We start from the raw sequence: 17,680 nt of genomic DNA, 5'->3' as shown, positions 1-17,680 counted from the left end.
AGACACAAATCACTCTTTTGTATTACAGTCCACTCTTCCTCGAATTCAAGCGGCGTGATCTCCTCAATTTTTGTCCGGGTTATTGACACAAACATAAAAAGCCCGACTTCAAAACGTCTCGACGAATTACTCCTATTTAAATTGGCAGTACAGTATACACGCTACTTAAGAGAGACTGACGGCATGACCTGGCTCATCATCCAAAAATTAATCAGCCTTTCATAACACTAAGTCGTCCTCAAAGCAGCAAAGAGAGTCCTGAGGCTCACAACATTAGGTGATATTATGTCGCACGGAACCTCCAATGTTACTCTTTGTTAAAACTCTGGAGCCTTTCTCAGTGCTTTGGAAAGCCATTCTATCATTATAAACGAACCAATCTCATCGCCTCCTTCTCTGTCCCATTCTGTTCTATAGTCAGACCAAGAGAAGATAGCTCTCTTGAATCAGTCCTAATCAGCCAGTGTAACTTTCTCTAACCACATTTTCATTTTAGGTTGAAACGACACCTTCATTTCCGGTATTAAGAACATTAGTTGTACTTATGAAGTGGTGATTCAGCTTCTAAGCCAGAACATAGTATACGAACATGACTAGACTGGACATGCAAGAACCAATCAAGATACAGGCAGAACAAAGCTCATCAGAATCAAAGTCTATGTCTCAATCCTTCCTGCTTCTTTTCCTTTTTCTTTTTCTCTCCTTTTAATGTATTATCTTCATAGCTTCAAGTTTTTTACGATATATATGAGATTATTCGGTTTCCGTTTTATACTTCTATACATTACCACTTTGTGGATCGGTAACAGGCTGGGCCTTCGAAAACTAGTCTAATTGATGTGATGAAAAGGCTTAAATGAGATTTATTGTTGCATGAGAATGCATTTTGCGCGAATTCCACAGAAAAACGCGATTAAATATATATCTGAGTAGTAAGGTAATTGCAACCGTAACAAAACTCACTATGCTTATTTGCTGTGGTGGCAAATACCTACCTTTGCGTACAAATACCGGCTCTCCGTATTTGCTACTGTAGCAAATACCCACCCATAGGAGCAAATATCCACCCTCCGAATTCGCTACCGTAGCAAATACTAACCTACGTATTTGCTACTGTAGCAAATACTAAACTACGTAGCAAATACTTACCAGTGGGTATTTGCAACGATAGCAAATACTCACTTATCGTAACAAATACCCACATCGATTGAACTCCCTCAGTCTCTCCCTCCCTCCCTCTCTCTCTCTGCTCTCCTATAAAAATTATGCGTTATTAGGCTGGCTGACACCCGGCCTGAAAACCATTTTTGATCTAATAAACCTTCTCAAAAAGCAACTGAGAAAGTAAAATTGTGAGGTACTTGTTCACAACTAGAATCGATCGAATTTACTATCTGAGTTCTCCAAAACAATTTGCTCGTTGTAAAACGCGACTTTTATTTTAATATTCTATTTGGTGTTGAGGTAGACACTATTTAAAAAGTAACAGGGAAAGCTTTTGACCCCTCTCTTTATTGTCTGCATTGTGACAGGTGGGTTGTCAGCGATAGACATAACAGTAGAGTGCACATTAAGCTGACGCGTAAGATCAAATATTAGATTTCTCAGTGCGTGAGCGGGCGGTGTTCTACAAATATTGTGATCTGATTGGTACCGTGAGTGGACTGTATTCTCCCGTCCGGCCCGCTCACAGCGCGCGGTATCCAATCCGTTGCGTGTTGAGTCGCCTAGTGAGCATTGCAGCTTTTATAAGCAAATGTTTCGATCACAACATGTAGCTGATATATCGTTTATCAATTCTCTCTTCTCTCCCTCTCTTTCCCTCTCTCTCACTCTATCTCAAACCACTTTGGATTCTTTTGTGGTAGCAAATTATGAGTTATTAAATGGGTTGTCACGGGGCCTAACAATCGTTTGTAATTTAATGATCCTTCTCAAGAAACAACTAAGAAAACGTAAAAACGTGAGGTACTTCTTCACAATTATAATCAATTAAATTTACTTTCGGAAATCGGCTAAACAGTTGGTTCGTTTTAAAACGCCAAGCAATGATTTGAGGTCCACGATCTGCTATAAATACACTTTCGTTGAGTCTTTGCAAGTCCGTTAGATTTTGGACATTTCTATTATAAATTTCACAACAGAAACCGAAGAAGTTCAATGACATGAGTAAACGTAGCATTAAATCTCCTTAAGTGTTTCATGTTACTTCAGTTTTTCGGTGGAAGAAAGACAAGATTTGCACACGCCATTGCGGTAAACAAACGAACTCTTTACAACTTTAGAGGATACGTTTGAATTTACTTAGACTTACTTTCTTTGTCACTTAAAACTGAACAGAAGTAAATCCACGTGGACTAATCGCCGATGGAAATGACCATTACTTTCCTTATGATCACTGATTGTTTTTGTAGAAAACATCGTCATGATAGTCATGTTTCAAAGATTGCTTGGAAGCCCTTTAAATTTAAACTTTATCTCTTGACGCAAATAAAACTGTTTCGCTGAAGCCTCACCCTTTGATTTGCATCACCTCTTCTTTCTATATTGTCTACTACTAGGTTTTCAGTTAATATCCGGGAGGATCTTGCCGTAATTGCAACCCTAAATTATTCGGGTGTTTGAAAAAAAATTTAAAATATTCCCATATTCGAAGAAACCTGTTTATTGCCACATTATTATCTAGGACTTTGTAAGCTTCAACTACAGCTGAATCGCTACAGGTTATTAGTTTCTTAATAAGTGCCCCCTCGATTGAGGGCCCTTCTTCCAATAAGCGCCCTTCCGTTCATCCGAAATTTTGAATAAGCGCCCGGCCGATTATTCGAGGAAATGTGTTAAATAAAATTGGTTAATTAGGTTTGACGGAGGGGATTTTTATTGAAAATCAAGAGGGACTCGCAATGCATCAAGTCATGATAAAATTCTTTGATAGAAGTATTACATTACCAAGTAATTCAAGACTTTTCTGAATTTGTGAATTAACACAGATCTTGATGTCATCGTGCAGGATGTGGACCAGCCGGCTTTCGTTTATCTCTCTTCCCCCTCCCCCTTCACCCACGACTGTGTTATATGGCTGCGCAAATAAGCATTTCGACCATCCAAAGCTTACCAAAGATTAAATTATAGATCTTTAGTTAAACTGAAACTTTTCGGACATTGTTTTATTTAGCTGTGTTCATTCTCTGGTACGTGGGTTATTTTGTTAATCTATAGCTAATTATATACCCAACGTGCAAACCTGATTCTGATTGGTCCTAGTGAGTTCAGTGTATCACCATAGCGCGACATATCCGCCCAGTCCTCATTGCAAAGTGACTTAAAAACGGCACACAACATGAGGTGTTGGTACAAAAACTGCCCCGTTGTGACTTTGATGAGAGAAATAGAACAAAGAGAAAAATCTCCAAAGCCTTAAAAGAAAGCTGCGGTAGTACCCAGGTAATTTGGAGTACCTGCTAGCCCGGAACCGAGTATTAAGATCGTCACAAATGAGACATCATGTGGCCACGAACACTCGAGCAGGCTATATGAGGCAAATTCTTGTCATTTTTCTGGGACTTTTCATGGCACCTCAGAAATGCACCAATATTTGGCATCAGCAGTTTTTGCTAGTGGGGAAATAGTAAGCAGAAGAGTCGCCAAACCACTTTTAACCTTTCAACCGGATTCATTCCACAAAAAGAGTCACAACCATTCACTAAGGCTCCTTGATTACATGAACTGAAACACTCGGCGTTTTCCGTCGCCATACATTAAAAAATCGCAATGAAGTTTACATCGACGGTCAAACGGCGGAAACTAAACCCTTCTGTGAAAACAGCCGGCGCATTATTAACTGTCAAACGAGTTCAAGGTCTTTCATATCTCACTATTTTTACTGCTCGTCGTAAACAGTTCAGGATATGAAGTAAATCTTTGGATCTGCAGCCTGGAAAAGCCAGTCTTCATGTGTCCAAACATAATCACTGTGAAGTAATTCTTAGTTTTATAACTTTCGCCTAAACGCATACTCTGAAAATGTTAAATGGCTTCCTTCATGGTAAATTGTTGGAAAATATTCCTTCCTTTCTCTCTTTAGAATGTTTTCGGTGCCTAGCATATGGTAGAGTCAGTCACAGTGGGTTTAAATCAACTCGGGCCCTCATTGAATCAAGTGACACACGTCTTTGAGAAAGAGATTACAGACTCTTGCTTTGTAAAATTAAATTAAACTCTATACTTTCTAATTTTTAAAACCTTCCTTAGCCCTTAGCTAGTTTCCAACACCCAAGCAGTTATGACGGACAAATTCTAAGAATCAGCTAGTCTTTTCGCCGGATTGCTGACTTTAGCAAACAAGGGACTGCAACTAATATTTCGGTAAGAACGAGTCTCAACCAGCCACAATTTAAAAACAAATGTATTATGAATGACGATGGAGTTGCCGGCTTTTTGAATTCGCTAATGTATAATCTCAAATCGCTTCCATTCAAATGCTTAGCTAGATAAATGATAGTCAGTAAAAATGTAAGAAACACTTGCACGAATATAAATGGCCTCCAAAACTTTGTTGGATGTTAAGAAGTCAAACTTTTAAAAGTTGGTCCAATCTTACAATGGATGTCACTGTCAGTTTATATTCGTACTACACCCGAACTTATCTCCGAGATAGTGTTAAAGATGGGAAAGGAATTTAATTATACTTAATTTACTAGAGGTTATTCAAATCTAACTGAATTCATCATTTCGAATTCCCTCCTATTTGTGATTGTTTCTGATATACTCAATAAACGCTCGCTGTCGCACTCATTTACTTCATTTTGTTATTTTCCATATAAAGAAAAAAGTCAACTGAAAATAGATCACAAAACGCTAACTGATTCGATGTACTTAGAAATGTAATAGGATATTGAAAAGCGAATCAATCAATCAATCAATTGCTTAACGTGGTCAGAACGCTTAGCTAAAAGCTAGTTTACAGGTACGCCACGAAATAAAAAGAGAAAAGGAAATTATAAAGCCTTATGAAGGTATATAAATTTAAATAAATTAAGATTAAGAACTAGCTAATATTAAAATATAAGAATTTAATAATGTAGTCACCAAGTAAAATGTATAAAATGTAATCATTAAAAACAGTTAATATAATCAAGGATAGATCCTCACCGCACTAGAGTCCCGTGAGATCTAATGTTTTTAAGTAATTTTTAAAAGTAGTAAATGTTTGTATCTTTCGAGACTCGTCCGGTAAAGCGTTCCATAATTTCGATGCAGCATATCTCCATGATCTTAACCCGAAGGTTGTTGATTTTACTTTTGGGAGGTCCAGTATTGTGGTGCCCCTAAGGTTATAAGTGGAGCACCTTACTGTTATAAGATCACGTAAGCTTTTTGGACCTGCATCACTGGCTAATATCTTAAAGACAGTGGACAATATTTTCGCTAATCGCTGTTCACGAAGACTTGAGAGACCGATACGCTTACAAACTTCCTCATAAGGCGAGGACTTATCTCTAAAAACAAAACGAAGCGCACGTTTGTTCACCAACTCTAACTTGTCAGCTGACTTTTTATTACAGAAGTGCCACGTTTCGGAGCAGTAATTAAAGTGTGGTAAAATGAAAGCTTTATAAAGATCCCTTCTAGTCTCAAAAGACAACATTTTCTGCATCCTTTCTAATGCGAAACAAAGCGAAACAATATAAAAGGAATTCACGCACCGGCATTAGCGGCTTTAGTTCTCAGGAGAATATCCAAACACGTGCGTTTTCCAACTCAACTAATCGTTTACTAATCAAGTTTGATATACTGTTATACGATAAACATAAAGACGTCGCGGTAACACTATTAATGATCGGGCTGCCATCATATATTCGAGTAAGTTATAACATTCTGGTCGTCGATTCAAATTTACCCTGAAAAGTTCTTCGGATTCGTTTCAATTGATATCTAAATATAGTCAATAAGACCAAGAAATAGTCGAGGCCCCGTGTAGCAGTGCATGCGTTTCCTCAGGTTCTTTACCGGGTTCAAGTGGTATTTTGTTTGAGCAACATATAAATCGCGATAACGTACTGTGCGCTGTTTGTCATATCGCTGAAACGATATTTTCGGAAAGATATCTCGGCGATTTATCGAAAGAAAGTTACTTTTGCGCCGCACTATAAATCACCTGAGTTGAGCATCTCTCGTCGTTTACTGCCCTGAAGTAATTTTTTGCCCTTTGGGCTTTTATCTCAGTTATTTTATGATGCCTTTTAATTTGCCCCTATCAAGGAGACTTCTTATTTAACTGCGGCACAAACCATGTTCAAATTTTCCATGTAGTGCAACTTTTGTCTTTTCAATTGAAGTTCATTGAGCTAAGAGGCCTTTTCCACTATTTTATATAAAATCTTTTAGTTCCCAAGCTGTCGGACAGAGAATTATCTTCAGTTTTCAAGGCTGACGTCGTTCAAGAGAGATTCTTTAGGGACAATTTTAAAAGTGTAGCGTAACAGTCTGAGGTCCCAAGATCGCGCAAATAAAGAAAACGGATTTTGTGGTTATCATTTCTAGCGATAGTTGAATCCAGTCAAGAGGATATCAAATGTATATTCTCTTCATCCCATGTATGCGTACAATCAGCAATCGCTTCGGAAATTCTCCGTTTAATAAAGTTTGGCTCTAAAAACTTCAAAATTCCATAAAAATCACCATTAAATTAAATTAAAACAAAGAGCGAACATAACTAAATCATACCCAACATAACACATGTTTTCCGCAGACTAATTTCTTTGACTGACTTGCTATTGCGCCCAAAGTAACAAAAACAACCAGTTATTGCATTCGTTCGCAGTAACAACAATGTTTATCGAAAGGAGAAGAATAACTAGGTATGGTGGCATGTCGAAATGAAAGAAATGATGAACCTCGCGCCCTGTCATTTCAGTGCCTGATGCGAGGCCTTTTATCCTCGAATATAAAAGCGTCATGCGCTAGCTTCCTGTGACTGAAAGGAACATAGATTAGAGCTGAAACTCCACACCCTTGGTGAATTTTGTGCGTGGGCATGACTTACCGAAATCAGGAAAATTCTACTCCAAAATTTACAGGCATTTGTTACTGGATATTTGCAGGTATTTTCAGCCCCATCAAAGGAGATGGAACTAATGACAAATAAAAGAATTTGACTGACGTAAACATATACTCAGCCATATAATGCCTTACTTCAACTTTGAAAAGAACTTGGATCATGGAATTTTATTTATAAATGCGGGAACCAAACTGCCCACGAAAAGTGAAACGCAAGAAAGTGATGCTCAAAAACTGAGGAACAAAAGAATTGTGAAATAATCAAATTTGACAAAAATAGATGCATTAGAATCATATTAAATGAAGACACCAAGTGTACAGCAAAAGAAGGACGCCCTGGCTATGAGATAAGTTACGACTGGGTCATATCGCTGATGTGATATCTAATGACAGAAGCTAATTCAAAATTTTAAAAAAAATACGGTGAGCTGAATAAAAGAAAAATGTTGCAATTCGAAAAGAAAAGCAAACAAAAAAAAGAGGCAGGCCTTGTTGAATGACTTATGATGATTGCACTTTCTCCAATCATCCCATTTTCCTCACCGTTTTCCAAGGTTTTCTTTACATCAATCTTCAACATATTATCGCCACACATGATGTATCACATGTTTGAAAGGGAGTAGGTGAGCACAGATAGCCACACTTCATTATGACTCGTTGCAAAAGTAAATCTCTCCCTCACAAAAATGTGAATGAGTACCTTCATCAAAAAGGTTGCAGAAATGCTTGTACTGTTATTATAGTCCAACAGTCCCTTTTTGTTTATTAAAGATTGAACTATACACAAGTCAACTTTTTATGGCATAAGCTTTCCAGCCTCTCCAAACTTGGAAGGTCATTCAACACACGTGGCATGATTGCGCGCTTCACCATCCGTTCACTCCTGCACAAAGAGTTGACACTGGATCGCCTACAAGTCTCAGTAAATTATTTGGTATAAAGTCAGAACAATGTTATCTTTCATCCGACACTGAGCTATTTTTAACGCTTTAACCTACGAATCTCAGCTCAGACGCTGCACACTACAGAAAGAAAGTCCCTCTCTAATTCGAATGCTAAAGCACACAGTTCAAAACCTCGTGGTCTTTAGAGCACAATTCATGTGCGAAACACTGTTCAGTCCTCCCCTCAAAATGATTTAGGTTGCGTTCCTACTGGCTAATCTTAATCCTGATTTTGCGATCTACATACAATTTTCTGGTTCGTTAAGGACAAAACCAATCTGAGATTGCAATCTGAACGAAATACCTTCGAACTAGGATCGCTCAGATTGGTATCCCGTGGTTTCATGGGGTTTGGGGCAAAAAAACTTCCAGTTAGGCCTTGTCGAGCAACATTTCTAATTTTGATTAACCAGTTTTAGTTTTTTTTTACTCATATTAGTATTATTATTATTTTATAAACGATTTTTTTTTTCATTTTTTCAAAACTTTTCTTTTTCGATCCGTGATCCAATCCCCACCTATCACGTTTTCATGATAGGTGGGGTGACCCGCCTAGGCGGGTTGCCCGGTCTGCCAGGTAGGGTAACCCTGTCAGCCGGGGTGACAATTGTAATGACTCTGAGTGGGTTGCTGAATTGATTTTATTCCGATAATTAGGACTTGTGTACACGATAATTTGGTTACTGACCCGAGCACATGGAAAACACTCTACCACACTCCCAACGCGCATGCTCACTCATTTGCATAAATGCATCTCATTACAACAATTTGCCATGTAAATGTGTCAAGATGGGGTAACCCGCCTAGCCGGGGTCGCGTTCATGGCAAAAAGCTCAAAAGCGAAAAATGTATGTTTTAAAACTTTGTACATTTCCTAGCCGTCTCACGGCAGAAATCACTAGAAACCGCAACGGACACACAAGGAGTGTAAAATGTTCACATTTCGGAATATTTAGCATTGTAAATCGAACATATTTGGCTTCCCAAACTATTCCGTATAAAGTATTAAGTCAACTGTTCCTCGCGAAACCAAACACCGCGTAACACAACGCGTGACGCTTTCATGAATAAATACACGTGTCCGAGAGTTAATCTTTCGCCTTTTTCAAGATATGAGCTTGGGACGCCTCTCCTCAAACTTCTTAATTCCAAACGCAAAAAAACCCTTAACAAACCTCACCCCAGTACCCCGGGGTTGTAAGAGTGCATGTAAACGCGTTTTATTTTTCGGCCACGGCTAGGCGGGTTACCTAACCTAGAGATCAAATATCAATTATTTTTACTCAGTGCGTGAGCGGGCGGTGTTCTATAAATCTTGCGATCTGATTGGTACCGAGAGTGGGAGTACTCTTCCATCCGGCCCGCTCACAGCGGGTGGTATCCGATCCGTTGCGTGTTGAGTCACTAAGTACGCCTATCAGCAGTTATAATCAAATATTTCGGTCAAAACATTTTGCCGATAAACAATACATCAATTCTCTCCTCTCTCTACTCTTTCTCAAATCAGTTTAGATTCTTTTAAAAAAATTGGTTTCGAAATGAATTTTCGTGGTAGCAAATTATAAGTTATTAAACGGTTGACACGCGGCCTAAAAACCGTTTGTAATTCAATAATCCTTCGCAAAAAGCAATTTGGAACATAAAAACGTGAGGTACTCGTCCAAAGTTATAATCAATCAAATTTACTATCTGAAATCGTCAAAATGGTTTATTCGTTTTAAAACGCCAAGCGATGTTTTGAGTTTTGATTTGCACACGACGTTTCAGCAAACAAACGAACAGACTCCCACAACCTCAAAACATACTTTGGAATTTGCATACACTGACTATCTTTGTCACCTAAAACTGGACAGAGGATTCATCGCTGATGGAAGTGACTAATACTTTCCTTAAGATCACTGATTGCTTTGAGGAAAACATCGTTGTGATAGTCATGTTTCAAAGATTGCTTGGTGACCTGTTAAATTTAACCTTTATCTCCTGACGCAAATAAAACTGTCTAGCCTAAAAAAGGTAAGGAGGAGTGGTAGAAACGGCATTTGAGACGTTTATGTTGAAAACGACCCGCGAAACATTATTGTAAAAGTACTAGAAACGCAGTTTCACGTATTTACGCTCAAGAATTTTCGTAATTATGCCGGAATTATGCTCCATCCTCTCTGACTAAAGCAGTATACCCATGATTATGACGGTATAATTTATCTGAGCCCATCTGTGACAGTCCTACGGTTTCAATTAAGGTCTTTCTCATTATTTTTGCTTGCCACAAACAGTTCTAGATCTCGAGAACTTCTATTTTTACGCTCTTCGCTTTTGCGCCACCGCACAAATTACAGGGGTATAGTGTTCCATAAATTCCCTTTGAGACAATATAAGAAAGTCTTCTTCGAAAGACAATATCAAACATTGTTTTACACAAATGGTTTCTTGCCTGGTATTATCTTTGTTGCTTGCGTTTCAGATATTAGAAGTGGCTTTGAAAAGCGTAGCGAAACGAAAAAGTTGAGTCGGAATACGAAACAACGTTCTTTTGCAGTAGTACTCTACACCACTAAAACACATTTATCCCTTGGGGTCTTTTTTTCGGGGTAGAAAAGAATTCAATTATCCTTTTCTACAGTAAGGTATTCAACGATTTTAGAAATGAGTGTTTAAATTACAGAGGCAACCAACCTATGTTCTAGTCGACGAGGGAGGGAAGGGATAGGTCAGTCGCGCGCTGGCATCGCCGGTCTTTCAAGTCAACAAAGTCACGATAATCCACTTTTCCATGCTTCATGAAAAAAACCACTCCAATATATTCTACGTGTACTTTTCTCTTTTTTAATACAAAACCTGTCGCTTGTAATAACGATGATAAAAGAATATGTATAGAAGCCTACGTGAAAACGCGGGAACGGGAAACGAAACTGGGATTGAATTCAATCTGCCGTCGTTGGCCAGTGATAGAACCCGAATAACGACCGAATACTGCGAATAGTCGCGAATAGTGACGAATAATGACAACTAGTCGCGAATAGTGATGAATAGTGACGAATAGTGACGAATAGTGAAAATAAATGAATTAATAATGAGATGAAAATAGAACTAGCCGTTTCTAACAGAGAGTGAAATGCTGTGAGCCTAGAACAACGAAAGCCCCATATGAGCTGATAAGGCAACCGTACCGGCGCACGACGCTTTCTAGCTAATGAATTCATACTTGCGCGTAGATCGTAATACTTGGTTTACATACTACAAAAAATTACCGTCGAATATGTTTTCAAATTCCCTTACGGCGGATAAAAAATACTTAATAAATATAAGACACTTTACATTTTAATGAATTACAGAGATTCTGACACTGCTGCTGAACTACATCTGTCAGTTTGTGCCTCGGCCATTTAGCTGAACTAATTTCGATTCACCAGAAAATTAATCGATATCATACTTATTATCTTGGCCTGAATTAATTCGGCCCGTAGACGGTCTTGGATTCGAACAGTAACACGCAAATTAACTCGTAAAGGAACATTGCCTTTTCCGAAAACTCTCACTCACATTTCGTGACCTTCATTTATACTTCGAGAAATAAAATCCCCTCGATGACAGCCATGAACAACAACGAATTGCACAGGAATCCCAATGAAGGTCTATGACATCAAGAATGAAAAACATAAGACTTGATTGATATGTTCTTGAACGCCTTGACCTCGGACACCTCTAAAATGTCACGCTATTGTCACACAAGCTACTAGAGAAGAAAGCCATGCAAAGCGCACAGTGTATGTATCAAAAAGCTCGTTCGCAGTAGGTTAGGCACGAGTGTGCGCTCTATAGAGTGTCTTGTTTTGTACAATAAACGGCCTAGTCAGGTCACTAGAAGACTGGAGTTGGTAACGCGACATGACATATAGGGGCGCTTGACAAATAGGGGAACTTGATTTAGTCGCTTACCGAAAACTTGGCAATCAATATAGATATCAATATTCGTCACTATTCGCGACTATTTGCGACTATTCGCTTTTGTATTTGCGTATTTGGTGATTATTCGGGTTTTATCATCAGCCGTCGTCGTTAGCTACGCAAGGCTGCATTACTGTGTTGCTCTCCTGATCGAATACGGTGCTGACCGCAAAATATTTTTCGGAATTCTGGATTTAACGATGGGGTGCCTGATTAGATTATGTCATGACGTAAATGACGATGTTGCAATTTTCACAAAGTTAAGCCTGGTCTTTCCGTGCGAAAATAAAAAGCCCCAAGCCAATTTTAATCCTCGAAAACATCACTATTTCCACTTACAAAACAAACATTTGAATTTCCTTACACTGACTTTCTTTGCCATTTAAAAACTACACAAAGGTAAATCTTTGTGGGTTAATCTCCCATTTAAGTGAAAAATACCTTCCGTAAGATCACTGACTGTTTTTGAAGAAAACATCGTCATGATAGTTATGTTTCAAAAATTGCTTGGGAGCCTTTAGATTACATTTTTCTTAACGCAAATAAAAATGTTTCTGTGAAGCCTCTCTCTTTAGCTTGCATAACCTCTTTTTTCTACACTATCTACTCGCTAAGAAATGTTTCAGTTTGTGGCAAGCATTTCGTTAAGTGTTTGAAAATAAATAGAAATGTTATTCACCAGCCTCGGTCGGTCCGTATTATATGTAATATATCAAGTAACCATTATATTCAGTAAAACAGAAATTCTTGCGACAAGTTTTTTCCATCCGAGTAAACTCAATGAATTACCGAGTCACATGATGATTAATGCGCCCGGAACCAAATAAACTACCTATAGCATGGAGGGCAACAATTACACAAATCCAAACCGCAGTACTGGTAATATGCCGAAGAAGTGAGAATACTTCGCAAGGCTTTCGACGCATATCTTTTCACGCACCGTGTTTTCATCAACACCGTTAATTTTCTTTAAAGCGTAGCCTTGGGTGAGCAATTTTGAAAAGATTTTCATATCGTAACTGAGCTCTGATAACGACTGCTCCTAGGGATAAACAGTCTTAAAAAGGGACAGAAAGTCTTGGTTCACTTGTACTTACCTGGTTGCCCAATCTTTGCCTTCCCTACCCACCCCCGATACAAAGTTGAGTTTGATTATGATGCCAGCGCTTTTAGCCCTCGTTTGGCGGGGGGTGAGGTTTGTAAGGAAAGGCTGAGGGAGGGGAGGGGGGGGGACAATTAGAAGGAGTTTTATCGCCAGCCACAAACTTTTTTTTTCTCCACCGATTATGTATTTTTCAGAAGCAAGTAGTTTATATCTGCGTGAGACTTTTTCGGTCGTGTGGATGTTGCAACTGTAAATAAAGATTTATGTTGGTTGGTACTTACAGTCTCCACGGTCCCCAAACCCATCTGAAGACTTCTGAGGGTAAGTCCTTTAACTGATTATGGGATAAGTCCCTGTGAACAAGAAATCATCACATCAAATATTAGAACTGCGTTGTTAGATAAAGCTTATAACTTCATATGACTCCTACCGAAAGAAGGTCTCGTTTTATTACGTTTTAAGCGCCCCTCGAATCAATTACCGCCCCCCTCTCCCCTTAATTTCCCAATTATTAATCATTTCCCAATTATTAATTATTTCACAATTATTAATTATTTCCCCATTATTAATTATTTCCAATATATTCATAGAAGAGTGGTGATTTAATGACTAATTTAAGTTTAGCTAAGCGTGGTCCTAAATTAATACAAAGAGCTAACATAACAAAATCATACCCAACATAACACACGTTTTCGCAGACAAATTTCTTTGATTGACTTATTATTGGCCCAAAGCAACAAAAAACATCAGTTGTTGCATTCGTTTGTGATAAAAGCAATATTTATCTAATTAGAGAAGAAGAATGACCAAGTATGGCGGCATGTCGAAATGGAAGAACTGATGAAGCGTGCACTCTGTCATTCCAGTGCCTGATGCGAGGCCTTTTATCCTTGGAGAAAAGGTGGTATGTGCTAACTTCCTGTGACTGAAACAAAGGGTGCAGCAGGAGTTGAAAGGAACGTAGGTTAGAGCTGAAACTATACATCTTTGACCAATTTTGTGCTTGACTCACCAAATTCAGGAAAATTCTGCTCCAAAATTTACAGGCAGTTGTTATTGGATTTTGCATGTATTTTCAGACAGTGGAATTAGTGACAAGAAGAGGAAGTTGACTGATGTAAACATAAACACAGCATATAGTTCAACTTTGAAAGGAACTTAGATCATGGAACTTTACTAACAACAGCGGGAACCAAGCTGCCTACGAAAAGTGAAACGTAAGAAAGTAATACTAAAACTGAGGAACAAAACATTGTCAATTAATCAAATTTGACGGGAGCAGATGCATTATAACCATGTTCACTGACACTAAGTGTACAGCAAAAAGAGGACGCCCTGGCTATGAGATAAGTTACGATTAGGCCATATCGCGCAGATGCGTTATCTAATGACAAAAGCCTATTCAAAATAAAAAAAACAAAACAAAACAAAAAACAGAAGAAGAATAAAAAGAACAAAGGTGTAATTTTAAAAGGCAAGCAAACACCAGGCCTGGTTGAATGACTTATGGTGATTGCACTTTCTTCAATCGTCTCATTTTCTCCACCGTTTTCCAAGGTTTTCTTTACATCAATCTTCAACATATTATCGCCACACATGATGTATCACATGTTTGAAAGGGAGTGGGTAAGCACAGGTAGCCACACTTTATTATGACTCGTTGCAAAAGTAAGTCTCTCCTTCACAAAAATATTAATGAGTCCCGTATCAAGAAATGGGCTATTGTTGTGGGTTAAATTCGACTTCACAAGTTCAAACAAAAGTCTTTTGTTGTTTGTTGCGCTGAGGAAATTATGCCGAGACTCGGCCAAGATGAATTTCAAATCGTCGCAAAATTGTCGGCGTGTCAAATTAGCGGCACTAGGGGAGAGGGGCTGTGAAAGTCGCTCATGAGGGTGCTGTTCACACAGGGGTACCCAAGGGAGAAAATGCCCTTCTCTATGCTTGGTCTCTCAGTATATATATATATATATATTTTTTTTTATCAGCGAAACAGTTGATTATAAATTTATTAACATGGTAAGGATGCTTTGTTGTTAAAAACATTCACGAACTATTTTACTCGGCAAGAGAACGAGAGGAAGAAAAGCAAACTAAACAAGAAGCTTCTGTGTGCGTTCCATTGACGGACGTAAAGAGTATCGGGTGAGATGGAAGGGTTTCGGAAGCAAGGACGATACTCGGGTGCAGGAAGAAGATTGCAACAGCGCAATGAAGAACTATGAGCGATCTTCACTTAAAAGTGAGTAGATTACAACAGGAATGAATTTACTCTGATTGAAGGCGAGTTTGTTCGAGACGAAATGTTCTCTTGGTCTTTTTTCAGGAAAAGGAAAATGATCGATTATCTCGTCGGTGAGATTGGACAGAAGCTCTCCGTTCGAACCGCCTCAGAAAAGGGATACATTCGACGCACTACCATCAGAGTTCCGATGGATCCAGAGGACTTTGACGACCTGTTCAGTGGCCTGTGTCGTGGTACTGTGACAGCCGAGGACCTCGACAACCTTCTGCCAGATGGATGGTCCGAACGAGCGTTCCGCACCACTAACAGATGTGTTGTTAGTCGACAGCAGACCATAATCATCCAGTTCGCCAACCAGAGAAAGTTGCACTACGATCATTCCAAGTGTCCACGCTGCGGCCTTCATCAAAAAGGTTGCAGAAATCCTTGTACTGTTATTATAGCCCAATAGTCCATTTTCTTTACTAAAGTTTGAACTATACACAAGTCAACTTTTTATGGCATAAGTTTTCCAGCCTCCCCCAGCTTGAAAGGTCATTCAACACACGTGGTACTGCGCGCTTTACCATCCGTTCAATCCTGCACCAAAGAGTTGACCCTGGATCGCCCACAAGTCCCATTAACTTAGTTGTATAAAGTCAGAACAATGTTATACGCTTTGGGAATGTTATATTTGGTCCGAATATTGCCGCTTGAATTACAAACCAAAGTCAACGGCAACCTACACTCTAACTTAGTGAAGGTTCTCCTCAAATATGTTGTCAACGAACTAAACCTCTGATAGCTGCACCTCATGTCACATTGGATGTAACGATGTATTCTGAGGACATTTCGTTGTCAAACTGGTCTGTGGATATTACCCAGAAATCAAATACAGCATGATGTAATAAAGTATCTTTCAGCCGACATTGGACTATTTTAAACGCCTTAATCCACGAATCTCAGCTGAGGCGCCGTTACACTTTACTTACAGAGAGTCGCTCACTAATTCGAAGTCTAAAGCACACTCTTCGAAACCTCGTAATCTCTGGTACAAACTGCATGTGAGAAACACCGTTCAGTCCTTCACTAACAATGATTTAGGTTGCGTTTCTATTAGCCAATCTAAATCCTGATTTTCCGACCCACATACAGTTTTCTGCTTCATCAAGGACAAAACAAGTTTAAGACTACAATCGGAACGATCTCCCTCCGAACTTGGATCGCACGGGTCGGTATATCATTTTGGATCACGATTACGCGGTGGACACTAGCGATTAACAGGCGGTTCGAAAGGTGAAAAATAAGCAATTGTTCTGTCACGCGTGTCACGCGTCTAGCGTTACCACACAGTTTAGCATTGTAGCAAGGTATCATGGTATTGATTTTCCATGTGATTTAGGGATTGTCATTGTATTGTCGTGCTCGCTGGTGAAAACCCTTTCTCGTTTCACTGCGAAAATTTACTTCGAATAAATCTGGTTACACTGACTGATGAAGGATTTACGTCTCTTTTGTTACGGTGAGCAAACTTATGGATCAGGGTCCAAAGGATCAGAACAGCAATTGTCATTTTCAAGTCAGCCCAGGTTCTTGAACACTGCTGTACTCCTCTAGAAATCTATGGAAGTTGAACTTGAATGTTAAGAATAAAATGAAATTCGCCCAGTTAAGACCGTAAACAGCATTTAGTTTTTTTGCACGGCGTAAGCATCCGTCCAAACTGCAACATTTCTGTGAGTTTTCTTAAGCTTCTCAAGCGTCGTAAAAATGAGCAAGTCATCCATTTTCATGATGTTTTCCCTTGTTTCTGTTTTCTCCAACAAGTTCTTTCAGCATAGAGTAAAAGGCTGAAAGTAATCTGTAGTGTATTGCGTTACCTAAGCGTTACTATAGTCACGCTATATCCTGTAAGACACGATCGGTACATGATTGTAAAAGTACATTCCTATGTAAAAGTAGTATTACTGATTCCCAGTACTGTATTGTGAATATAGCTTGTTGATTCTTTAATAAAATTCAGTTGAGCAATAGCAATGAAAGGAGTAACTTGACTGAGTCTAGACGACACAACATAATCTAAAAAAAACCTTCATTTTGCTTTATTCTTAGTCTTCAAAAGATCGTGTCCAGGCTGTTTGCCGTTCGGATCGATCTCTTTTCAGATTTTTGAAAAATCTGAAAATCAAACAAACCAAACAATCCAAACGAAAAAAGGGTACAAACAAAAAAAATTCCAAACAAGAAAATCCGAGACGATCCGGATAGTCTAAATCCAAAAAAGCACTGACGGTCATGACTTGACGGCCTAGGTGATGTGCCAAGTTATTCCGAATGTGTGTTGGGGGCGGATTCCGGTAACTTCCTTTGAAAATAAGGATTTTCTTCTAATTTAAAGTTGCT

This window comes from Pocillopora verrucosa, chromosome 1 (assembly GCF_036669915.1).
Source record: "Pocillopora verrucosa isolate sample1 chromosome 1, ASM3666991v2, whole genome shotgun sequence".
Classification (NCBI taxonomy): domain Eukaryota; kingdom Metazoa; phylum Cnidaria; class Anthozoa; order Scleractinia; family Pocilloporidae; genus Pocillopora; species Pocillopora verrucosa.
The sequence above is the reverse complement of the archived record's forward strand: the minus strand, read 5'-3'. Positions refer to the sequence as shown.